Source organism: Sapajus apella, unplaced genomic scaffold (genome assembly GCF_009761245.1).
Source record: "Sapajus apella isolate SASKATOON/1434 unplaced genomic scaffold, GSC_monkey_1.0 scaffold31, whole genome shotgun sequence".
Taxonomy (NCBI): domain Eukaryota; kingdom Metazoa; phylum Chordata; class Mammalia; order Primates; family Cebidae; genus Sapajus; species Sapajus apella.
In genome coordinates this window covers 17,381,716-17,404,815 of record NW_022436971.1, presented here as the reverse complement: position 1 = coordinate 17,404,815, position 23,100 = coordinate 17,381,716, and the positions used below count along the sequence as shown (strand labels likewise).

The following is a 23,100-nucleotide window of genomic DNA, read 5'->3' as shown; positions in this document are numbered from 1 at the left end:
CACCTTGGGAGGCTGAGGCACAAGGATCTCTTGAGTCCAGGAGTTCGGCGCCAGCCTGGGCAACATGGTGAGACCCCATGGCTACAAAAAGCATAAAACATTAGCTAAGTGTTGTAGCCCATGCCTGTAGTCCCAGCTATTCAGGAGGCTGAGACAAGAGAAATGCTTGACCTCAGGAGGCTGAGGCTGCAATGAGCCGTGATGGTGCCACTGCACTCCGACCTGGGCAACACAGTGAGATCCGGCCTCAGAAAAAAGAAAAGGATGAACAGATAAAGGCAAAGGGAGTCTGTTCGAAGCTATCCTGCTATTAGGGACATGGTAAAAATTTAGATTTTGTGTCTGTCTGTCTAAATCCCAGCTGACTAAGTGAACCAATTCTTCTCCCATGCTTTCCATGTTGTGTCTCTGATATTGGACTTAAAAGACCCACTGTAGGGGAACATTGGTGTGAACTTCAGCAAACAGAGCATGCTTCCCAAGTTCAAATACAAACCAATGTGTATCAGTCACCCATCAATTTACCTAATCCTCTCAGCCTACTTCCACAATCAGCTTTCATAACTTAAACAGTTAAATGTATTATGAAGTAGAAAAAAAAAAAATAACACCAAACCAGTTTAAAAGATCAGACTGTTACTCAACATCAGATTGCCCCAGCCAGTGGATATATTCTTCCTTAAGATTTCTAACCACTGCGTGAAGAGCTCCTTCCTTTCAGTTTCATTAAACTTGCATCCCTTTTGTTCAAAGGTATGTTTTCTGAATGCTGATGTCTGGCATTTGGCAAACTTGAACACAGACATTCAGGTTTACTGTCTTTTACAATGTGTAGGCCTGGAGCACATTCCCTGGGCTTTCCAGATCAAAGCATGTCTAGGCCTCTTGCCTTGTCTGGAGACATCAGGTAGTTTTCCTGTAATGAAACTACCTAGGTTTGCATGCTAGTTCTGGATTTGAATGGACTATGGCTCTGTATTAGTCCATTTTCATGCTGCTGATAAAGACTTATGTGAGACTAATTTATAAGGAGAAAGAGGTTTAATTGACTCACAGTTCCACATAGCTGGGAGACCTCACAATCATGGCAGAAGGCAAAAGGCACATCACACAAGGTGGCAGACAAGAGAAGAGAGCTTGTACAGAGAAATTCCCCTTTTTAAAACCATCAGATCTCATGAGACTTATTCACTATCACCAGAATAGCATGGAAAAGACCCACACCTATGATTCCATTACTTCCCACCAGGCCCCTCCCACAACACGTGGAAATTGTGGAAGCTATAATTCAAGATGAGATTTGGGTGGGGACACAGCCAAACCATATCAGGCTCTTTCTCCAGCGTTTTCAACCTTTGTGTCATGTCTGCCTTCTTTTCTGAAAACAAATAAACAACAACAACAACGAAACCATTCTCCAAAAGCCCCGTCTCAAGAAGGAATTCCTACTTGCTCAGATGCTCCTCTATCTGCCATACTGATTCTCTCTTTTCATAGTTCATGTATTAATATCCTCTCTTGGAACCCTGGAATGTAGCAGTATCCTGGCTGGATGTCAGCTGTGTGTGAGGCCAGCTTGTAGACATAGGAGCTCTGCTGTCACACAAGGCTCTGTACCTAGGGGTGTCCTGGGCTTAGTTTAATACTCACTTGGCTGTCACCATCTAAAAAGTCTTACAAATCTTCGTTTTGCGCTGGACTCAAACTTGCCCACTAGTCTACAGCCATCACCCACTTCCGGGATGGTCACGATTCCCCACCTGGCTGTCCCTGTCTTGGGTTCTTTGCTGGCAAGTCTCTGGAATCCTCACACAGTCAGCCACTGCTCCTGAGCCTCCTTTGCCGCTGTTGTGTTTTGTTTGTTTCTCTGTTCTCCTCAAACAGTTTGGCATCACAGATCTCCTCTAACTCCCACGGCACTGCTGCTCCACATCCCTCTCCTTTGCTTTGCCTAGCTTTGCCCTAAGGCAGTCCCATGCTTCCATACTGGCCTTTTCTTTCTCTTTGTTCTCTTTTTCTAGTTCACACTACTCCTAAAGCTGCATCTCTCACCTCGATGTGACTGACTTTTTAAAAAATTGTGTTTTCCACAACTTTTCTCTCCACCACGTTAACCCTAAAGTTCCAGGTGCCGATTTGCTTTAACTCAACGCTCCCCAGCAAATCCAACTCGGCAGATAGAAAATCCTACTCATCACTGCCCTCTTTAAACTGGTGCTTTCTACAAATTTATTTCTTTGATTAGTGAAACTGTCATTGTGTGTGAGACCCACACTTCGGTATAATTTCCGAAGTATTTCTCGTGGTTACTTCTCTCATCCAATCTATCGTTTAGTCCGCACACATTAACTTTCTTTTTTTTATAAGGGGATAACATATAGCGTTTATTAAAGAAATGATAAATAGCATGGATTACATCCACTGTTTATCACTTAAGAAGTATATGTTATGCCTACCCTATGTCAGTCACTGCCAGGATACAAATATGAATAAAGCATTTTACAAATGTCTCAAGCATACATTAACTCTTACAGAAAGCCCATTGTTGCAAACCTCCCAAAGCCAAGTTCATCGCATCCACAGCTACATCGTGCTTTTTGGTTACGTCTGAGCCTCCAGTGGTTAGAGTTAGCAAAGGCTCTTAGGTTTTCCTCTCATAACCTCAGATGGCATATCATAATGAAAATAAGCCTCGGACTGAATTCTGACACATAAGCACTTATTATTAAGTAGGCACAAGTGGCATCCAACAACCTGTTGTGTTGGAGGCATGAAGCTCAGCTCTCCGTCCTTTCCAACACTGCTTTGTGTGAAATATTCACTTGGTGCTGATGTGACAATATTCTAGCAGCACCATTCAGCTGACATTCTAGTTCAAGTCAGGTGACAAAAATCCTTCCAGAATCAGCTAAAAACAGTCAGGCTTGGAACCCTAAGCTGAGGAGCCTATTTCAGAGGATGCCAGCAATTAGGCTCACTGGATTTTTCTTCCTTGTTCACAGAAGAGCAGGATTGACTGCATAATACTTCAAGCCAGTCCACATATATTTCTTCATCAGTTTTATATAGGAAGCATTTTAATAATGTATTAAGGACTGATGAGCCACCAGCCAAACAATAAAAAGGCTGATAAACAATAAACAGGCTAATGCCTTGAAAGTAAGCCACATCAATGGTGCTTCCATTTCAAAACCAATTTCACCCAGAATAACCAGAACTGTGGGATCAATGTTCCTTTGTTTTCCTGTTCACACTCACCTATTGTACCCGCATGTGTTCCCAAAAAAAAAGTATGCATATTGCTTAACTTTTTACAATTTTGTATTTTGTAAAAATTTTAGAGTTACATAAAAGTTACAAAAATCATACAGTTTCCATACATCTTTCAGTTTTCTCTAATATTTATACCCTAAACACATAATAAATGAACAGAGCTAATTTCATCAGTGCCATTGTGTTAACTCTGCTACACATTTTGTTCTGATTTTTCCTAGTTTTCCTAATTTGTTTTTTCTGTTCCAGGATCTAATCTGGGCTTTTTTTACTTTGCATTCAATTTTCATGTCTCCTAGTCACTTTTAAAATGCTCCAAGACAGTTCCTCAGTTTTCCCTTGTATCTCATGAGTGTAGCTTTTTAAAGAGTACTTGTCAAGTCATTTTACAAAATATACTTTGATACAGTTCGGTCTGATATTGAGAACACAGACATACACACACACACACGTTCACACACATGTACACACACATACACACACACATATACACACACACATATATATATATATGTATATATATAGTAAGAATATCATGCAAGTAACATATTCATTTAGGTGTATCACATCAAGGAGTTCAAGATATCTAAATGTCATACTACTGGTGCTGTTAACCTCAATTACTTAGTTGAGATGTTATCTGCCCTGTTTCTCTCATTTAAAATTACTTTGTTTTGTAACTAATGTAGGTCCTAAAGGAGATTATTTGAGATTATTGAAACACCTTCTTTTAACTTTTAATTTTTGTGAGTATATAGGTGTATATATTTATGGGTATATAGACTATGCCTGTATCAAATATCATGTACCCCACAAATATATATATATATATAATGCATATTTTAGTTTTAATTATTTTAAACTTAAATATATGTTGAATGTGGTCTTTGGGACTTACTGTTTTCACCTACAGTAAGTTATTAATATTTCTCCACATTGTTACATGTGGCAGTAGTTTGCTCTATTTTATATCTATGTATTCGTTCATTTTCTAGTTAATGGGCAAATTTAGGTTACTCTTGATTTTGCTGCAAACATTCTTGCACAAATCTTTTGTTACGTATATATATGTATATATATGAAAGTTTTTCTTCAGTATAAATTGAGTTGTGGATATACTGGGCTAACAGGATAAATGAAGGTTTAAGAGAAAATGTCAAATTGTCTTCCATCATGGTTGCAAACATGGATTCTCTTTCCAGCAATGTAAAAGAGTTGTTTTGTGACACATATTTCTCTATCATTTGGTGTTGTCCATTTTAAAATTATTGCCAAGTATATGGTATGAAAAAAATCTCAGTGTTGCCTTGATTTGCATTACTATGATGCTATACAAATCAAGTATTTATTATAGACTATGAAATATGTGTTTAACTTTTGACTATTTTTCTCTTGGGCTAGGTTCTTAATGATTTTAAAGAGGTTTACACATGTTTGACATGACTCTGTATAACTTAAACACTATTAATTTCACCAATAAAAAAACCATCCACCTTTTCATAGTAGCCATTATGTTATTTAACAAACCATCTGACTATCATGGGAGTTTAAGCACAAGAGAAGGGCTTGCGGTGGCCTCCCCAGGAATACCAGCCTGAGTTGAGTTCATATCCTCAGTTGGTGTCTATTAAACATTTAGCTAAGTGCCCCTTGGCTATAGTTAATTGGCTTAATTTGTATAGCATGTTTACATATACACATTCACATGTACAAACACACACAACATACAACACACCGCCTAAAATGAATGACAATACAACACTCACCTTTTCTGATCCCACTGACACCACCCTGCAGCCCCTCACCAACACCTTTGCTGATTTCCACTGGGCTCCTTCTTCCAGCCTCTTTTGTTCTCAGTGCAGCCTGTGCACCGACCCCAGACTCCCCTCTTCATTATCTGCTAGTACAAATGAAGTCAGAATGCTTCAGTCCTGCCCAGCCCTCGCCTTCCGTCCCAGGCATCCCTGCTCTGGCCTCCCACAGGCATGGAGCCTCAGGGTATCATGCCTGAGTCAAATCTCCAGCTACTCACAAGTATCCTTTGCAGCTTTGACATCCATAACTGTCCCAGCCTGAGCACTTGGAAGATGCACGACATGTAAGTCAATCACATATCCTGATGAGAGCTTGTTTTTTTTTTTTTTTTTTCTTCCATAAAAGAAGGACAATCCCAGTGACTATCTCAAAGGCACATAGGGTCTGTGGGAGGATGAAGTGAGGTAATGTTTTTTTCAATGTTCAGTACAATGCCGGCAAAGTAACAATCAACAAATGTTTGTTGGTTTTTTCTGCCTATTATTATTAATATTGCACTTCAGGCCAGGCACAGTGGCTCACACCTATAAACCCAGCACTTTGGGAGGCCGAGGCAGATAGATCACCTGAGGTGGGGAGTTCGAGACCAACCTGACCAACATGGAGAAACCGCATCTCTAAAAAACAAACAAACAAAAAACAATGAAATTAGCCAGGCATGGTGGTGCATGCCTGTAATCCCAGCTACTTGGGAGGCTGAGGCAGGAGAATTGCTTGAATCTGGGAGGCAGAAGGTGTGGTGGGCTGAGATCATTCCATTGCACTCCAGCCTGGGCAACAAGAGTGAAACTTGTTCAGAGACAGGGAGAAAAAGAGAGAGAGAGAGAGAAAATCTGTACTTTGAGTGACCTAGGAAAACTGAAGGCTTATATACATATATATACTAGTTCAGCCAAACTGAGCATCCTGTTATTCCCCAAATATTAAGATGGGGATTCACTTGGCCACCCCGTCTTAGCAACTCCATAAAGACATCTTACTTAGCTGTGTCTGTGATGGGAGAGAATGCTATGATCTTAAGAATCCCTAAGCATTTTGCTAACACTTATTTTATAACACTTATTCCTAGCAGTTTCTTTTACAAACAGATTCATCTCTCTGTTGTCTATGTGCTGTCTGAGAGAAAGAACTATTATATTAGTCATCTCTTTTACCAGGATCTGGGGCCAGGCCTAGAACAGAACAGGTGTTCAGGAAATCTACGTTGTGTGAATGTCTTCCTTCTCTTCTTTTTTTATTTTCTTTTTTTTCTAATCCAAAAAGAAAAAAAGAAAAGAAAAAAAAAATTTTAAATCCTCCCATGGAAAAATTCTTATAAGAAAGTTACTTTTATCTCTAACCCTTATAAAACTTCATGATGTCCAGTCTAGAAACCTTGTAGTTTTTTAAAAAAAGAAAAAGCCCAAATAATGATTCATGCCTGTTTCAGTGAATAGGATAGCACAATTCTTACTATTTTTCTTTTCTTTTTTTATTATCTAAACCCATAAATGTCAGGGACTCTCTTATGCTCCTTAAAAATTGCCCCCGACCCAGGTACAATGTATCCCTCATCTACACGAACTGGGCATGGGTATCTTGGCATCTTGTCTGCCTCTTCATTTCTCCTCTGCCACAAGACATCTGAACCTCACCTTTCTCTTCATCCAAAGCCTTCAGTTTTCCTAGGTCACTCAAGGTACAGATTCCCTGAGAGTTTAGTTCCTATTCTGCCTGGCTGCTTTTATGGAGAGAATGTTCCCAGCCTTGAATGTGCTTTCTTGCTTTGAAATTCCAAGGAGGAAAACAAATGAAACAGATGATCCTTCAATGCTCTCCTGTGGTCAGAGTTGCAGTAGGGAGGGGAGGAGACCCTCACGTGAATACACTCTTGCTGCTGTGGTTCTGTAACATTATCATGCATTCATATTATGTCCAGGGATAGGCCATATTCGTAAAGATAAATTATTCTGCAAGTCCAATTTTAATGTCTTTAAATATTACCTTTTCCATCATCCTTTCCTGGCCTGAAACAAACCAAGGAGTACAAGCTGCCATGTTCTGTCTTATGTCATTAACAATCACAATAATTATATCATTTCATCAATTTCATAGCTAGAAGAGTCCGATCAATGAACTGTGCTTATATTCGTGGTCCGAGAGCTCACATCCATCTGCAACACATGCTCAGATATGACAGACCACACACATTCACATAGGTGAGGCTTTTCCTCAACATCCTAGCACAACCCTTCATTTATTCCTATGTTTCAAAAAACATGTACCAGAGAAGGAAAAAAAAATAGATAACATCTATTATCTATTTTTAAAAGTCTATTCTGTTAAGGGTAAAAAGAGGAGGCAGGGTGATGAAGAGGGAGTAACTATATTCAAATGATGTTATGATTATGTCATAATCATATTCTTGGAGCTCATTACTCAAGAGTTCCAATCTACCTCTGCTCTGTGATTGTGTGTGTGAGGATCCAGTGCAAGAGAGAGGAACTGCTCCAGGTATTTGGAACACAAATAGGTTGTGTTCAAGGAAGTAGATGCTCATAAATACAAGGAAGTAGATGCTCATAAAATCGTTGGACAGATCAAGGAACAGGCGTGAGGGAGCTGCTGCTGAGCTATTCACAGGACTATAGAGAAGGAGCCAGAGGAGAGGAGGCTGCTGCTGACTCCACTGGCTCTGCTGGCTCCCTGGAACTCGGCATCTGAACTCAAGAAGCACTCCCATGAGACCCACCTCCTTGCTTGCAGAAGCTGAAGGAGGTGGCCCGCAGTTGCTACTCCAGATCTGCCTTCCAAATCTTCCACAGGGTTTTCTGACTGTGGTAGGCAATTCTCAGTCAAATCTCCAGCTACTCACAAGAATCCTTTGCAGCTTCCTGACTTCTCCCAACAGAGGAGGTGAAATGGGGTGAGAGAGCCAAGCCAACATGTAGTAAAATGAATTGATTCCCTGTCGTGCAGGGCAGTATTTAAGCTCACACTCTTCTCTACTAGTCCCATCACTCAGACTGTTCCTTCTGGAGCAATTCTGTTAATATCTGAGCCTTGGTTTTTGTAGCAGCAAGGTACTGTCCTTGTCCATTTGTTGGAAGTATTGAATATAATGCATACACAGGACTAGTATAGTGCCTGAAACAAGGCAGGCACTTGATAAATTGAAAGTCTTACTGCCCTCCCTCAAGAATGATACAGTGTAAATATCAATCAATTACAAACATTGACCAAACGCCAGCTATGTCCTTGGATGCTTCTATGACCCCATCCCAGTTAATCATCATAACAACCCCATGGTGTGCATCTTGAAACATCCATGTGGTTGATAAGGAACCAAGGGTCAGAGAGAACATGCAGCTGATCCAAGGTGAAGGCAGGGTTCCTTCTCTTGCCTCCCTACCCAATCCTAACACACACATACCATCTGAATAAAACGCCATGTATTTTTCTTATGCCACTATAGAAGGGCTAATTTTTCTTTTTTTGTTTTGTTTTGTTTTGTTTTGTTTTTGAGACTGAGTCTTGCTCTGTCACCCAGGCTGGAGTTTGGAGTGCAGTGTCACAATATTGGCTCACTGCAACCTCCACCTCCTGGGCTCAAGTGATTCTCCTGCCTCAGCCTCCCGAGTAGCTGAGATTACAGGCATGCGCCACCATGCCTGGCTAATTGTTGTATTATTAGTAGAGATAGGGTTTCACCATGTTGGCCAGGCTGTTTTTACCATGTTGGCCTCACCCTACCAAAGTGCTAGGATTACAGGCATAAGCCACCACGCCTGGCCACAAGGGCTAATACTAACGTCAGATTCTTCTGCTCTCTCTCCTCCTTATGACTTGTAGAAATGGAGAAAATGTGGAATCTGTGATCACTGCCCTACTGTCTGTACATTTTCACCTCACTCTCCATTCTTGATCTCTTTGCAGCTTTTTACTAAACTATTTCAGTTGTTTGCATGGACAGAGAATCTTCCAGCTGTGTCATTCTTCCTTCTCTCCCAGCCTCCCCACCCTGGGGAACTCATTCATTCATGGAGGGGGCACATTCTACTAGTGTCCACTGAGCTAGGTGCCCTGATAAAGACTCTGAGATGAACAAAGCTTAGACCATCCCCTCAAATGCACATGCAGTCCTGTGTGGGATGAAAGGATGTGCACCCAAGGGACTGCAGTGACATTTGAGAAAACATTATTAAAATGCTTGACCTCAGACTGCAGGAACTCTGAAGAGCATGAGTGAATCTACCTCATGACGGGGGAGAGGAGGCAGGATCGGGGAGACTTCACACAGAAAGTAAGTTTTATAACAGCTTTATTGAAGTGTGATTGATGTACAAAAGCTGCATGTATTTAATGTGGACAGTTTAAATCGGATGAGTTTGAATATATGTAAACACCTGTAATATCATCACCAAAATTGAGGTAATAGACATAGCCAACACCTCCCACAGATGCCTGTGTCCCTGCTGTTTTGTGTTTGTGGTAAGGACATGTAACATGATATCTGCTCTATTAACAAATTTTGAGTTCACAATACTGTGTTAACTAAAGGCATTGTACTGTGTAGAGCAGTATAGATCTCTAGAACTTACTCATCTTCCATAACTAAAACTTTATATTCACGAAGCAATTCATTTCCTCCACCCAGCCCCCCACCCCAGCTCCTGACAACCACTACTGTATTCTCTATTTCTATGAATTTGACTGTTTTGTCTTTGTTTTGTTTTACTTATTTCGAGATAGGGTCTCACTCTGTTGCCCAGGATGGTGTGCAGTGGGGCAATCATGGCTCACTGCAGCCTCCACCTCCTGGGCTTAAGTGATCCTCCCACCTCAGCCTCCCAAGTAGCTGTGACTATAGGCACATGCCACCATGCCAGGCTAATTTTTTTTAATTATTTTTTTGTGAAGACAGAATCTCACTATGTTGCCCAATCTTGTCTTGAACTCCTGGGCTCAAGCTATCCTTCCACTTTGGCCTCTCAAAGTGCTGGGATGACAGGTATGAGCCCCTGTGCCTGGTCCAAGAGTTTGACTGTTTAGATTCCTCATATAAATGTAATCATGCATTGTTTGTACTTCTGTTCTTGGCTTATTTTACTTAACAAATTGTTTCACAGTTTCATCCATGCTGTTGTAAATGGCAAGATCTCTTTCTTTTTTAAGGCTGAGTAATATTCTATTGCATAGATGCAGCACATCTTCTTTACTCACTCCTTTGTAGATGATGAACATGGAAATGCAGATATCTCTTTGGGATCCTGATTTCAATTCTTTAGGAAATGTACCCAGAAGTGAAATCACTATGTCACATGGTAAACTTCAACTTTGATGAACGATCTATTTGACCAAGTGGAAAGAAAAGCATGGGATTCCTGAAGCTTAGGATGGAGTCCTAAAGAGGCCCTCCATCTTTGCAGCTTCACCTTAGTAAACCCTGCTGACACCATGTGGGTGATGTCTGGACATCATTGGGTTACTACATTTTGAGAGGGAATAGGAGTATGCTGAAAAATTTCAAATGACTTGTGTCTCTTAAGTCCTGGAAGTGCTAACCCATTGCTATTGGAAGAACAGAAATGCCATCTGGCCCCAGGTACGACAGACACAATGACAACACTCAGGGGGAGTGAAAGCATAAACAGGAACTGTGGCCAGAAGACCCTGACTTGGAGAATGGTGAGTCCTTGGATGCTCTGTCTGATTAATGGGTGGGCTGGGATAAGGGTAGGGAGGAGAAGAGGCTGGAGGGGTGAGAAAGAGGCAGCAATGGGGACAGGCCCTAGGAGAGGCATGTTGGGCCCATGCCACAGAGTCCTTGAATGTCATGATAAGATGTCCAGGCCCCTCATCTCAGATACAGTGGGAGGCTCTTTGCCTGTCTTCAGTGGCACTCCACAAGGCAACTTTCTCCAGCCACTACCAGCCCCTGGGAGGTTCTGCTGCCATTACTGGCAATACCACTCTGCTTTGTGTCTCTGTCTCTCTGTCTGTCTGTCTGTCTGTCTGTCTCTCTCTCTCCCCCCTACCCCCCGCCCACACACACGCACACAAAATTATTTGATTTTTTTCCGTGAATCTGTAATGGCTGTCTCCATAGATATTATGTCTAGGTTAAGAAACTGCACCTGACTTAGTTATTCATTATTTTTCTCACCATGCATGTGTCATATGTAATTTTTAAAAATAAGGAAAAAGAAGACAGCTCTAAAATTACTATGTAAAGTATGACTTTGCGACTTCTTGGTATACCTGGTCACAGCATTACATGACTCCATGGGCAGGAACCTAAATATGCATGAAGCCATAGACCACAGATCATCATTCCCTAGGATCTGCTAACTCTTCCCTGCCCACTGGACAGCAGAAATGCCTGCCAACCTAGTGGCAGGTAACAAGCAGACATGCCACGCTGAAGACCCAGCCGGCAGAGAGCCTTCACTTCCTTTTGCATAGGCAGGACTCACGGCCAACGTGTCCATGCACACCAAGTTTGAGAGCTTCCACGAGACTCCTCTGTTAGGGAAAATACTCATCGGGTTTTTCAGAATTCTCTATGCACCCCCAGCATAGCAGTCAGAGGAGAAATGGGAAATGTCCTCCGCACCTTGGAGCCCAGCTCTTGCCAAGAAGCGTTCCAAAGTCATTTAGCTGGCTCTGCTCTCCCAGTACAATTATTCAGGCCCTGGAGAAGAATAGAAATGATGCCTCTGCTGCCACTCCCTTCCCAGCAGGGGGTGGCTGGCTCTGAAAGCTCCCCAGGCTGAGGAGGATGGCCAGAGGAGAATCTGCGTAGGACAACTCTGCCCCAGCCCTGGACGCCCATGCTCCAGCCAACACCTCCCAAGTGGACCTGTTCTGCCACCCAGCTGCTGGTGCTTCTTCCTATATGTTAAGTCTGAGCATCTAACTGGTCTCTAAGAAGGGAAAATCAGAACTTTTACTATAATCTCTATTCAGTCTGTCTAAAACAGATGGGTCTGGTGTGCTACTGAGGAGGTGGTCCACCTGGTAGGACCTGAACGTAGGGTGAAGAAAAAGGGCATCACATGGAGATTCATGAAGATACCAAAAAAGCAGAGTCAGTGGGGGAAGGGAGTGAGCAGAACTAAGAACTGAGCCCCCAGGGAAAAGCTAAATTCACCTTACCCAAGAAGAAAGTCTTAATGAGTTGCTAACATCAAGGGACTAGAGACAGATATGAAGACAGAGCACTAAACCAGGGCGTTTTCAACAAAAATATGATCTGCAGTGGAGGGACATGGGTTTACATGAGCTTCACTGGGTTCCCTGGCTAACAGCCCCCATAAAGATTACAGGGTGGCCACCTACAGTGTCTTCTTGTATTGCCACAGCTTTGGAGTGAGCATCTGGCCTTCCTTTACAACGTTTTTAGCTTCCCTGTCAATGCAAGAAATAAATATCACACAAAAAATGTAGAGGCCGGTTTCTCCAGGTGATAAACAAACCATTAATCTTCAGCCTAGAAACGCCTCAGATAAAGATACAATATGGGTGACTGCTCAGGGCTGGGCTGCTCTAACCACAGATGTAGCTCCAGATGGAGGTTTTGTGGACCATGTGCCCCTAAGCAATGGGAGGCTGTCAGCATGGCCGGGTTTGGGCATGGTATGAAGAAGCATCCACTGGCCCAGACTTTGGTCCATAGAGTTTCTTTAGCTATCAGGCCCTAGCCTTCCATAGGGAAGGAGGCAGGTGTCCCCAGCACCTAATCTCTTGAGAGCCAGAAACTCTTTAAGCACCATCCAATAATGGCATAAACATGTGTAGAGAGTGAAGGATGAGGTGGGAGAGATTGTTAGTGGTACTCCTGATGCACAAAACAGACTATCTAATTATGATAATCTCACCCAAAGTCCAAACTCCTAAACCAGCTTGAAGGTTTGGGAAGACGTGCAGAATCTCAGAGCCCACTGCCTGGTTTGATATTTGGTTTCACCGTCGTGTGCCCATGAGACCCAGGGTTTATAACCCATACTTTGCCAAACCCACCTCAAATCCTACCTCTTCAGAAAACGACCCCTTATTGTTCCTAGATGCTTTTCTGATCCCCTCCTCTTTTCAAGTCCTAACACTCTTGAGGAGTATCTTACAATTCAGGACTCGGTGAATTCTGTCTTAGGCTGTTCTAATTGTTCTAGAGGAGAAAGCCCTGTTACAAAAGGATTGCCAGCTACAGAAGAGTCCTTTCTCTCTTCTTCAGCAATGGGAACAGTTCAAAACACATTGTATGTTCTCAAGAAGGCCTGTGGGTTGGCTGACCCATGTAGATGTAGGGTACACTGTAGCCAGAGCGATTGTAATTCCATGGTACTAAATCACTCTCAAGGCTGAAATTACATGTAATGAAAGGATCTGCTCTGGCTCCAAAACAGAACTAAACACCTCCTCTTTCTGTGGCCTGAGGCTATGAATGGCCTCGCCATCTGCTGTCCTCTAACACGAATCAGAAATCCAGATTTAATCATGATCTTTGATTCTTTCTTCCTTCCTTCTTCCTCAGCCCCTAAAAACAGTTGCCCCCAAGACTTATGAATTCTTACCACTTGGCATCTCTCAGATGGTGTTATATCTCTCCATCACTCCTGTGACTGCAGTCACACCCTCATCATTCCAGTGAGGTTTTGAGCACAACCTCATCCTGCCTTTTCGTCTCCTTCTGCACTGAGTGATTCATCAACCAAACCTCCGATCCATCATGCCTCTTAAAACCATGTAGATTAAAGTCAAGCTGTTGCTTCCCACTGCTTCCAAGATTTGTTTAAATTACTTATCACAGTGTACAAGGTCCTTCATCATGAGCTCCTAGAGACACTTCTTATCTCAATACCCTTTGGCTGAGTCACGTTGACCAATTAGGAATTTCTTGAGGTCCATGCATTTTATGCAATAGTCCTTGCTCTACAATACTCCACCACGTCCACACCTACTTCTCCGGGCTCTGTCTGTCCTTCAAGTCTCCACTCGAGCATTTTCTCCTTGTGAAAGCATTCCCAGAGTAGGGGAACCTACATTCAAATAATTCTCTACTAACATTAAAGTACTTATTACCTTGTGTTGTCATTATGAATCTTATTGACTGCCTTGGCTGTTATTAAACTAAGACATTTGCCCCTTTTAGATCAGAAATTGTATCTCATTCATCTGTGACTACTCAGAGCTTAGCCCAGCGTCTGGCTCAATAAATGATTACCGGGTAAATAGATGAATAGAGAAAGGAAAGAATGAATATGACAATGAATGAATAAGTAACTGGGCAAAGGAATGAGGAAGTGAAAAATGAGTGACAGCACAGCACAACCCTTTAGCCAGCTCTGTGGTTGGGTTTCCGTTGCATGTAAATACCGCAACCTTGGGCTTCTTCTCAGTGCCTGAATTAACCCCGGACAGCTTCATCTACTTCTTTACATTCATGGTCTCCTATGGGTTCTCACCTCTAATAATCTCTATTTCCAGGGAATGAGCTCATGAGTTTCAGACTCAAACGTGCACTTTCATAGTTGTATATCCCCATGTGGATGTTCCACAGACACTTAAAACTCAGAATGTCCCAAATTCATGAACTTTCTTCTATAACTCAGTTATTTGTGTTTCCTTTACCAATGAAAAGAATCATTTCTATAAGTGCAATCCTTATTTCTCCAACCTTCAAATGTCCACATTCTATCCAGCCCTAGTACGTCTACCTTATAAATATCTCATGCCATACCAGGCTCCCTCCAAAGGCACTGGCATTACTCTAGCCTGGGAAACAACTCAGGCCCTCCTGGATGATTCCCGTTGTCTCCTGGTCTCACTGCCTGTATTTTGCCCTGCTCAAATCTACTCTCCGCCCACCAGCAAGGCCACTATTTCACAATGAGCTTACCCCAGTGATTAAAACCCTTCAGTTGTTTTCCAGTGTCCTCTGGCTAAAGGCCAAACTCTTTTAAAAAGTTTACGGTGCCCTTCCTGATGTTTCACCACTCAGCCTTGAACCTGATAACTCACTGCCTCTGTCCCCATAATCTCTAATCATGTTAAACCGCTTTCAGCTCTTCAAAGACAACCTGTTGTCTGGGTCTCCAGGCTGACTCACATATCGCTCTTTCATTGTGAAACACCCTCCCTCATTCTGCCTATACAGCCTGCACGCCCCTTGGCTCAGGTGATCTATCACCTTCTATAAGAAGCCTCCCCTGCCCACTGGCTTGGGGCCCCTCCCATGTGCTTCCTACATTTCCTCTTACACAGGAATAATAGCACTTATCACGTGATTATAGTTTTCTGGTAATAGGTCTTTTCTACCACTCTGAGAACCATAACTTAACCATTAGATGAAGGATCAGGATAATGTGTGTGTTTGGAGGTGTTGATCATCAAGCAACTTTCATGTGAGCCTTTTCCTTTGATGCAAGTGATTAATAAATTTTCAGTCTAACACTAAGTGCTCTGTGACGCACAGAGTCAAGGCGATTCTCTCATACCTTGAGACCCGTCTGTGCTACTTAAAGAACATGTATAGGACATTCAATGAATATTGAACACTTGACTAATGAACAGACACTTATCAAGGACCTGTAACATTTCAGAAATGGTGTTAAGATCCTAGGAGAATACAAAGATATTCCCCATCCATGAGAAGGGTAGGATCAGATTGAGAAGACACAGAAACACATAAAAATAATATTACTGTAGTGCAGAACACTGTCCCAGAGAATCTGTAAGAAAGACTTGCTTGGTGCTTGAAAATTCAAAAAGAAAAAAAAAGTGGCCAGGCTCAGTGGCTGATGCTTGTAATTCCAGCATATTGGAAAGCCGAAGCAAATAGAGTACTTGATCTCAGGAGCTCAAGACTGGCCAGGGCAACATGACAAAAACCTGTCTCTACCAAAAACGTACAAAAATTAGTCAGGTGTAGCAGAGCACACCTGTAGTCCTAGCTGCCCAGGAGGCAGAAGGTGCAGTGAGCCAAGATCATGCCACTGCACATTAGCCTGTGCAACAGAGTCCTGTGTTAAAAGAAGCAAGCAAGGAAGGAAGGAGGGAAGGAGGGAAGGAGGGAAGAAGGGAAGGAGGGAGGGAGGGAGGAAGGAAGGAAAGGAAGGGCCAGTCACAGTGGCTCATACCCATAATCCCAGCACTTTGGGAGGCCGAGGCTGGCGGATCACGAGGTCAAGAGATCGAGACCATCCTGGCCAACATGGTGAAACACCTGCCCCCCTGAAAATACAAAAAAAAAACAAAAAAAAAAAAAAAGTCAGGTGTGGTGGTGCATGCCTATAGTCCCAGCTACTCCAGAGGCTGAGGCCAGAGAATTGCTTGAAACCGGAAAACGGAAGTTGCAGTGAGCTGGGATCGCCCCACTGCACTCCAGCCTGGTGATAGAGTGAGACTCTGTCTCAAAAAAAAAAAAACAGGAAAGGAAAAGAAAGGAGAGGAAAGGGAAGGGGAAGGGGAAGGGAAAGAGGAAAGGGATACATTCTCCAAGACATGACAGCAGTTAGCAGACTGGAGTGAAAAGAAATCAGTTTGCATTGAAATATATTCTAGGATTAGGAAGCCACGTTTTGGAAAAAGCAAGACAAGGCAGGAATAAGTGTCACGCATTTGGGGGCTGTACAGAGAAGGAAAGGAGAAAAAATAGACATTTTTGAATAATGCCTATGTGCACATTACAATTTCATGTGAATTACTCACATTGTTTGATTTAATGCGCTAGATTAAAAAGAAATGTTATATATTCTAAAAATTGCCCTGTTTTGACAAATAAAAAAAAATGAAACTCTGAGAAGTTCAGTGAATTTCACAGGAGCCTCCAAAATTTGCAGGACTAGGCCTTCAACCCCAACTCATTTGACTCCAAGTTTATTCCTTTCTTCTATCCTAGCAGGTGAAAGTCTAGACTGGCAAAGATTTTGTACGGGATGATGGTGGGAGTTAATGTTGAATCACAGCTGGGGAGCACATACTGGGGACAATAGCCTCTGTTATGGCCATTTTCCCCCATTTGATCCCCATTTCCACTTTAATGGTTTGAGAACAATATCTGAGTCCTCTGAATAGTCACAATTTTTTTTTTTTTTTTGAGATGGAGTTTCGCTCTGTCACCCAGGCTGGTGTGCAGTGGTGTGACCTCAGCTCACTGTAACCTCCGCCTCCTGAGTTCAAGCAATTCACTTGCGTCAGCCTCCAGAGTAGCCGGGATTACAGGTGCATGCCACCATATCCAGCTAACTTTTTTGTGTGTGTATTTTTGTAGAGATGAGGTTTCACCATGTTGCAAGGCTGGTCTCAAATTTCTAACCTCAGGTAATCCACCCGCCTCGGCTTCCCAAAGTGCTGGGATTACAGGCAAGACCCATGGCTTCCAGGCTTGAATAGTCACAATTATACCATTTTTCATTCCATGGACCAAGGAGTAAATTTTTTGGATTGTTCTCTGTTGAATTTTTAGGGATTTGTGTACACGAACTGGTTCCTGGGTAGTATATGTGAAGTAGTAAGCAGTCATACAACATTTGACTTTCTTGCTCTCTTGCTTTATAGGCAATCTGAGAGAATGTCTGGTTTAACCCTCAAAAAGTCAAAAGAAAAGCACAAAGTCTACACAATAGCCTTTTCACTTATTGCTGGTGCCCCTCACTCTCTTTCTGTCTTTGGGAAGCTCACCGTATCATGCCCAATGGATAAGGGATTTGTTGAGCCTTCATGTGCTCGTGGAACCTGTCTTAAGATTTGCTTCAACTACGAAAATGCTTTCACCTTTATCCTAATATAAGTTGCTATTTTTCCCCTTAGAATGTGTAACTATGGTTTTCATAGAATAAATCATGCCAATAAATACTTTCACATATTGCTGGTAGGAGTATAAATGGATTCAACCATTTTGGAAGGCAAATTGGAAATATGTATCAAGAACTTTAAAAATGTCACTTTGGTACAATAATAACACTTCTTTGACTTTATCCTGAGAAAATTACCCAAGAGAGATAGGGAGATAACACCTTCATATCAAAGATACTCATCGTGGATTATTCATAAAAAACATTGTAAATGATGAACAAAAGGTTACCTCCAGATAGAAATGTTTATTTCAAAGTTTGTGTAACGACATGAAGCAGATAACTTTTGGTGGTAAGTGACAAAAGAAGGATATAAAATTGTAGGTGGAGTATGAAAACTGAAAATTAGTATGCACTGGGGAAGAGTTAATTAAACTACATCAAAATGGAGAAGAGTTAGTGTGGTATGATAAATAATAGATTGTTTTCTACATTTCTACACCTAAACTTTTTTAAACAATGACGATGTTTGCTTTTATAATCAGAAAAATCTTTATTGTTTAAAGAGGTTTTCCTTGTTGATATTATAGACAAAAGAGAATAATAGAAATTGAAAGATACTAGTTTTGTAAATCAGAAGCAAAAGAAAGACTTTGAGACATATCTCAAAAGACATGTTGACGTAAGAAAGTTAAGTAGCAAGCAATAGTTCAATCTGTGTGATCAGATGTTTGAAAATTCTAGAACGACCGACAGACACCCTTCCAGTTGCCAGGAGAGAGAAGAACCTCGACTATATGACATTCCCAAAGAAATCCTGAAAAACAATTTGCACTGACTACTAAAATAAAGAGAAAGACTGCAGAATTGAATAAAGTTGCAGAAAACAGAGGGATGTCTGACAAACAGATAATTAGAATCTTCTAGGGAGAGGGGAAATGTGACATTCACGACTAGCTTTAAAAATAGTGATCTTTAAATCCTGAGTAGCGTCACAGTCACATGAGAATAGGTGGAGCCTTGGCAGCCACGTTTACATGGGGGAATATAGAGCGAGCGTCTAAAGAGTTGTGATTCAGTAAGTGTGTGTTTCAGGAGGCTCTTCTCTAGCACAGCACACCGCCAAACCCACACTGTCTATCCTGGTGTGAATTCAGAGCCGCAGCGTGGCGGAAAGAACTGCGAGTCAGTCTCCCTCAGTCTCGAGGCCCCAGAGTCTGACGCGGCTGTAGGTGGTGCCGCTCACGGATGAGATCAGCCACTTCATGCAGCCAGTGCAGAACAGTCACTCTCCCAATATAGCAGGGACTGACTAATGCGGTGACAATGCAGGGAAGATGCTGGCACCTCTGGGAGAACGCCAACATGTTCCTTGGTCTGGGCTAAAGGCTGCATCAGAGGGGAGGGTGTTATAGATGGAGGATTTTTTTTATAAGATGCACAAAAAATCTCTCTGGCATCATTTCACCAACACGTCACTTTAAACATGTTTGTCCATATATAAAGCCACAGACCATTACACTAAGTGAGATGCCAACTGCCTGTTCTCAACCACTGTTCACCATTCATGCTAAAGAGAGCATAACTACTTCACTCATTCAAACCTAGTCCTCGTGAGAAACAACCTGATTGATGCCTATCCTTTATGGTCTGAGCTGTAGGCCCCAGAAGAGGCCCAGGAATTTTCATTTTAATAAGCATCTCCATTCATTAGGATAGAGGAAATCCAGAGATTGAACGAAGAAATGCTGCTCTGGGCTGTTTATCAATCAGTGAACAAAACTTTTTAAACTACTATCAGTTTCACAAATATGAGGAACTAACACCAGTTCTTAATAAAGCTGACGTTGCTGGTTCTAAATTGAACGCAATTATCATCAATATTTTTTATTAAAGAGTTGGATGGAGACAACTAGATATTATGACTCTGAAATCTTCAGATGCCCTAGGCAAAATGAGATAACCGAAACATCAAATGGTAGAATCAGGACTTTAAAAGGTTCTGGCATATTGGAAACAGCAGATCAAAGCTAACCAGATAAAAATAAATATGTGTAAATATCCAGTTCTGTATTGTGAGTCAAATAGTGGCATGCTCAAGGAGGAAAGCAGCTGCTTTAGTAGGTAGAGAGGGCCCAGAAGTTTGAAATTAAGTCACCTGGACAGATAGGCTTGCATGCCAGCATTTATGGCTCATGACAGAAAGAAGAATGGCCCCAATACATCACGCTGTGCACCCCACACCTGGAGTGCTGGATTCTGTGTTGGGAACCACCACATTTTAAGAAAAAAAATTGCAAATTGAGACTCATCCAATAGTGAAAATTTTGATGATAAAGGCCTTGAAAACCATTTCCTATGAGGAAAAGTGAAGGAATGAGGAATGTTTAGCCTGGAAAATAGAGGAGTTGGGAGAGAAATTAGCTGTTGTCAAATCTATGAAAAGTACTCATGAAAGAATAATTCAATGCACTCTTTGTTGTTCCAAAGAGTAAAGCTGAGGTCGATGGGGATAATAATGTAAACCATAACACAACTAAGAGCAGTGCTGACCTGTGCTCCTCACTTCACCTTTGTGACGGTGCTCTCTGCACATGCTCTGTTGCCATCTCACAGATAAGTCATCTGTGAGGGCTCCTTCCTCCAGGCCCTCGCCACCTTGGCCCTTTTACTGGAATAGGCTTTCTTATCTGTCTACCTGGCTGACATCTACACAGTATTGAGGGCTTGATTCTCTCCTCCTCTGTGAAATCTTGGCACCAACACCTACAACACAAAGACTGCCACTGAGGTGTCATCCTCTGTGTACCCCCAGGCCCCACAGACTTCATTACAGCCACCTCCCATGGTGGGTGAACAACTGTGCACACTCCTGTTTCATTTGCTGAGGTACAACTAGGCCTTACTGATTTCCTTATACCTAGCACCAAACAGAACCTTAGGAAATGCAGAGAGAAATAAAGAAAGAGAGAGAGAGAAAAAGAATTAGCCTAGGTGCCATAGCTAATTTACTTACACCTCCTAGATATAAACCAAATCAGGAATAAAAACCAAGCTAGAAGCTTCACCTTTAGAAAAGGTGTTATGATATGACGAACGACACACTTTTTTTTATTATACTTTAAGTTCTGGGGTACATGTGCAGATCATGCAGGTTTGTTACAAACGTATACACGTGCCATGGTAGTGGTTTGCTGCATCCATCACCCTGTCATCTACATTAGGTATTTCTCCTAATGCTGTCCCTCCCCAATCTCCCCACCCTCTGCTATACCTTCCCTAGCCCCCCACCCCCAGGCCTCAGTGCATGATATTCCCCTCCCTGTGTCCATGTGTTCTCATTGTTCAACAACCGCTTATGAGTGAGAGCACGTGGTGACGCATTTTTAAAAGAGATCAGTCTACAGAGATGAGAACTCAGCCTGATGCACCACCATGAGCTCTCCTTATATGAAAAACACATGGCATATTTGCAGTGAACTCTTGGTAGGAGATGCGAAGGAGAGAATAGAAATGTTCTTCCTTGAAGCAGAAGAAACATAATCTTGATCATTTGTTTGACTGTGATTCTCTAATTTGAGTGCTAGTATTTCTAAGATAAACAAGAGTGTTTATACTTAAAGCTTATTTATCCTGAACCAGTAGGATGTCATTATATATAAAGACAATATTATGAAAACCAAAATTATCCCAAGCAAGTACATAAAATAAAGACACTAACATTCAAAGCTGAATTGTATCCTGTTGCATTGAGTATATGTAATAACAGATTATATTGTATCATAAAAGTAGCTATGATACTACATAAAAGTAGCTTAAAATGAAGGTGGGGAGTAATAACACTGCAATTCTGATGTGTTATTAACCATCCTATTTTATAATTCCCCAAATCTCCAGATTACAAATTATTTGTCAATTTCCCTGTATTCTAGAAGGCCATGAGACAGCTGAAGACGAAGGGACAATGATGTCCCAATAGCACAAGCTTAAAGAATAGCCAGATTTCTCCAAAGAAGATACATAAAGTATCAATGACCACATGTAAAGGTGCTCAACATCATTAGTTATCAGTGGAATGCAAATGAAAACCTCAATTAGCTACCACTTCACAACCCACTTGGATGGCTATAATCAAAAGACAGATAATAAGAAGTGTTGACAAGGATATGGGGAAATCAGAATGTAATTTGATTTCCTGCACTGCTGTGAGAATGTAATATGGTGCAGCTGGGCATTTCCTCAAATGATTACACAGAGAGTTACCATTTAATCTAGCAATTGCACTCTTAGGTAGATATCCAAGAGAAATGAAAATATGTCCACCAAAAAAAAGCACTTATACACAAATGTTGATAGCAGCATTCTTTATAACAGCCAAAAGGTAGAAACAATTCCAACTGACCACCAACTGATAAACAGGCAAACAGAATGTGGTCTAGAAAAAGATGGAATATTATATGGGCGTAAAAGGGATGTAATACTAACACATGCTACAATATGAATGAAACTTGAAAGCACTGTGCTAAATGAAAGAAGCTAAACACCAAAGGCCACATATTAGATTTCATTTTATGTAGCATCTAAAATAGGAAATCTATAGAGACAGAAAGCCTATTAGTTGTTTTCAGAGATTGGAAGAGGGGGTGGGGTTTCTTGGTGAGTGAGATTGCTAAAGGGTACCAGTTTAATTTGGGGGTGATAAAGATTTTCTAATACTGATTTTGATAGTCCATGAGTCTATAAACATATTTTTTAAAAAAACTATATACTTTAAATGGGAAAATTGTATGGCATGTGAATTATATTTCAAAAAACTGTTAATCAAAAAAGATAATCCAAACACCACAGAAGAGAAAAAACTGAAGAAGGTATTTTTCAAACGTTGCAACATTCTGATCTTTGCGGAAAATACGATAGGACAGATTCTGAAAACAAGGCCCTAAACAACTTTTCTGATAGTCTAATCCTAGTGTCTAAGAAACTGGGCAGGTGTTCCCGTCAGAAAATACCCAGTGCACCAAATCTGAAATTCAAATATTTAGATGAAGTATAATTTCCTGGTAAACAATAACAATGTCCCTAGAGAACACACAAATTTTATAACCATACCATCTCGGAGGATGATATCTGTGACAAGAAAATGCATTTTTGCTTCTCCAGCCATTGAGGTCTCCTGGATTAAAACATATTTGTAGACTATTAAAACCATCCAAAGAGAGACAGAGATTGTTTTATC

The 23,100-nt window shown here is 41.5% G+C and overlaps 1 long non-coding RNA gene across 1 annotated transcript in view; it reads right to left on the bottom strand.

Moving 5' to 3' along the window:
• Window positions 1-15,929, bottom strand: part of LOC116562068 — a 72,172-nt gene extending 56,243 nt beyond the window's left edge. The window contains exons 1-2 of the long non-coding RNA XR_004273742.1: window positions 13,644-15,929; window positions 1,450-1,617 (exon numbers count right to left, since the gene is read on the bottom strand). This is a non-coding gene — a long non-coding RNA (uncharacterized LOC116562068). The remainder of the gene's footprint in view (window positions 1-1,449; window positions 1,618-13,643) is intronic.
• Between the last annotated feature and the right edge of the window lie 7,171 nt (window positions 15,930-23,100).